A 3,541-nucleotide genomic window follows, 5' to 3' on the forward strand; every position below is an offset into this window, starting at 1 on the left:
GTGAGTCGGCCAGATGAGGGGCAATATCAACAAACGAATGTTTTGCACATTTTTGGGGGGTTTAACTTCGATCATACTGACAAATGTGCTGTAGATACAAACACTCCTGACAACTTTTGGTGTGATGCGGTGCAGTTATCCACGATTGTGAACAACAATGAGAAAAGGAACAGTACTTTGATTGGCTCCATACGCATTTCTAGAAGACTGATTTCTATGTGGGTGCTCCCAATCAGGGTGCGTCGAATATGATAGTACATTCATTCATTCAGTGGATACAAAAAGTCAACACCCTCTTCAAATGCAGGTGTTTTGTAATGAGAAAATCTGAGTTAAGACATCAACCAGTCAGTAAAAGCCTACTTGAACTTCCAGAGTCTTCTCTTACTTGAACAAGTGTTTCAATGTGACAATTTATTGAAATAATTTAAATTTGTGGTCTACTTTTGAACAAATAAAAATGTGGGAATGAAGACTTTTTATATCTGCTACATATAATGAATAAACAAAGTTACATTTTACTGATATGTGATTAGAAAGAATTTAATCCAAACTATATTTTTAACTCATTCACTGCCATTCCCGAATTTATTCGGGAATTGAAAAGCATGACGTGGAGCGCTATTCCCGAATTTGTTTAGTTCACTTTAGTTTTAGTTCACTTTAGTTTTTCTTGCAAGGGGGTTCCTTTGAAGCTTCGGTCAGACCTCTGGCAATGTTTTACCCTCCCACGATGGGCAACATTTGCCTTTTGTACAGCTGCCGCCCCCACTTGCAATACAGATAACTCTCGAGCCAAGTAAGCTCAAAATAAACTTTTTTTCATTTGGTCCACTGGTTCAGGGTGCGATAAAGGCGCTTATTATTATTATTATTATTATTATTATTATTATTATTATTATTATTATTATTATTATTATTATTATTATTATTATTATTATTAATAATAGCTGGGATAGGCTCCAGCAACCTTGCGACCCTAGTGAGGAAAAAGCGCTCCGGAAAACAAATGAACGAATGAATATACTTCTAGCACTATATATATATATATATATATATATATATATATATATATGTAACGGAGTTGTACACTTAGGTTATTAAATTATGAAGGAAGTGACGCAACGGCGCACAGTGTGGCACTATGTCCCGCCCATAGTTTCCAGAACAATCTCGAGGAGATTCAGGGTGAGTCGCAATTTTCTGTTGGTCTTGATTAACGCGCATTTTCATGACAATATCTTATTTTGTTTCCCCTTTTGTACTGTCTAGTGTTATCTAATTAGTTCCCTTATTCATTTCGAGTCCAGATTACTTTTTGTGTCATTATTTACTTCACGTTTTGTCGAGTGGAATTTAGGAATATGCGCTTTTCTATCGCAGTTAATCACAAGACGAAACCCATGCGACTTCACCCATCCCTTCTGCCATACTGTGTTGCAGGTAATAATTGTTTCATTTCGTTTTTATTGAACAATATTTAGTTTCTTGTGTCGTGTCTCATTTGCCCGTGAGTGTCCGTGGCTGGTTGAACTGTGCGCCAGCCATTACAAGCGCACCGCGTGTTCTGCTGAGTCTCCGCCCATGATGCGTTCAGGGACATCTTGTAAATAACAGTGAACTTGTGTTGTATTCTCTTTTTCTGTAAATAACCACTATACGATCACACGTTGTTAATTCTGTTTTGTTATCTACAATGTTTTGCATTTGAGAACAATCTCGAGGAGATTCAGGTTAATCACAAGACGAAACCCATGCGACTTCACCCATCCCTTCTGCCATACTGTGTTGCAGAAATAAAAGAAATAAAAAGACACATCCACGCGTCTCGTCTTCATTAATACAGCAGCATCGTGGAGATGAAGACAGTCACTGTTGTGACACCCGTCACATTGGTGCCGTGACCCGGATATCACAAGTGACTCTCCACTTCGGACCGGGACCGCGATGCTGCACAGTGTCTTCATCCCATCACTCGGTGGACGGTGTGTCGACCCCGTTCTTTAAATTGTGTGTTGATTGTCTGAGCTGCTGTTTTGCAATTGCTGTGTTTTTTTTCTGTAAGTTTTTTTTGTGAAGTTTGAGAATGAGCTCCTTCCAAGAGACATTTAGCACACCTTTTAATAAGTGTATTGGTAGAGGTAGAGGCATCCCGACCATGTTACAGGTGTGGAGTCCCATTCAGAGTGATGTAGTAGAGGGGAATGGGCAGGTTCTAGCTGAGGCCACTTATGTTAGTGGGGACAGAGTTCCTTCCCAGACCCAGTGTAGTACATCTCAGACGAGCGCACAGACTCCTGACACACCAGTGACAGATCCCTTACCCCAGTCACCTGACGTAGTTGGTCAGATGAGTGACATAATTAGACACATTGGCCAGCAGCTGGCAGACAGCATTGTTGCACATCTCAGCCCAACACATAACGTCCCCATGCATAACACCTCATTCCCACATGACACGCCCATTGACACAACAACACAAAGTCTTGACTCATCACAAGTTCTGATACTACCGCACAGGAAAGTTCGCGAACCCCCGACTTTCAAGGGTGACCACACTGATCAAATGAATGTAGATGAGTGGGAAGACCTAATGAGGAACTACATAAGGAGAGCAAAAGTAGCTCCTGAGCATCAGGCAGAGGAAATCCTCATGAACATCAGCGGTAGAGCTAAAGATGTTGTCAAGGTTAGCACAAGAAACAGTGGAGTTGATGTAACCCAGAACCCAAATGCCATCTATAGCCTTCTTCGCAAGCATTTTTCTACTGCCCCTTGTTCACCTCTCCCTCTAGCAGACTTTTACACCACGCTGCCCAGGGATAAGGAGGCCCCATATGACTACTGGTTGAGGCTTAACAACGCAGCTGAAGTTGCCACCAATCGTCTCAAAGAACAGGGCAGAGATTTCGACTGTTCTTCCCTCGACGTAACACGGATGTTTATTAAAAATTGTCCATCCAAAGATCTTTCCATGACATTTAGGTCAAAAACAGTGGATAAATGGTCGGCAGTTGAGGTCCAAGCCATCCTGGATGAGTACCAGACAGAAATGAGTCCCAGGACTGCCACTCCAGCTGCGGCGAACAGTCAACCCATTCATGTAAATAAAAGTGAAATGCTTCAGAATACAGCATGTCAGGACAACGATAAAATATCCCACTCAGCCAGGCCACCCGACTCCGCAAATCTTGAGCGTGTCATTTCCATGCTGGAAAGAGTTTTGCTGCAAGGAGCTAACAATCCCTCTGCCTCTGGTAGACGCAAGTCAAGGCTTCCAATGGTGGACGGTTTGAATAAGCTACCATGTGCTGTCTGTGCTAGCGCTGACCATTCTGCGCTTATTCACTGCCGCGAAAAAAGACTTTGTTTTCTGTGCTTTTCACCTGATCACTCCAGACGCAACTGCCCCACACAAGTGCAGCCCACAAGATCACTACTGTCGGGAAACTAATGTCTCCGCATCCAAGGGAGTATGATGCGGATGAAGTTCATGACCCTCCCAACAGTTCGACAGATGATCTTGATTCGATATTAGAGT

The sequence above is a fragment of the Hippocampus bargibanti genome, linkage group LG02 (assembly GCF_051943395.1).
Source record: "Hippocampus bargibanti isolate YZ-2025 linkage group LG02, ASM5194339v1, whole genome shotgun sequence".
NCBI lineage: Eukaryota > Metazoa > Chordata > Actinopteri > Syngnathiformes > Syngnathidae > Hippocampus > Hippocampus bargibanti.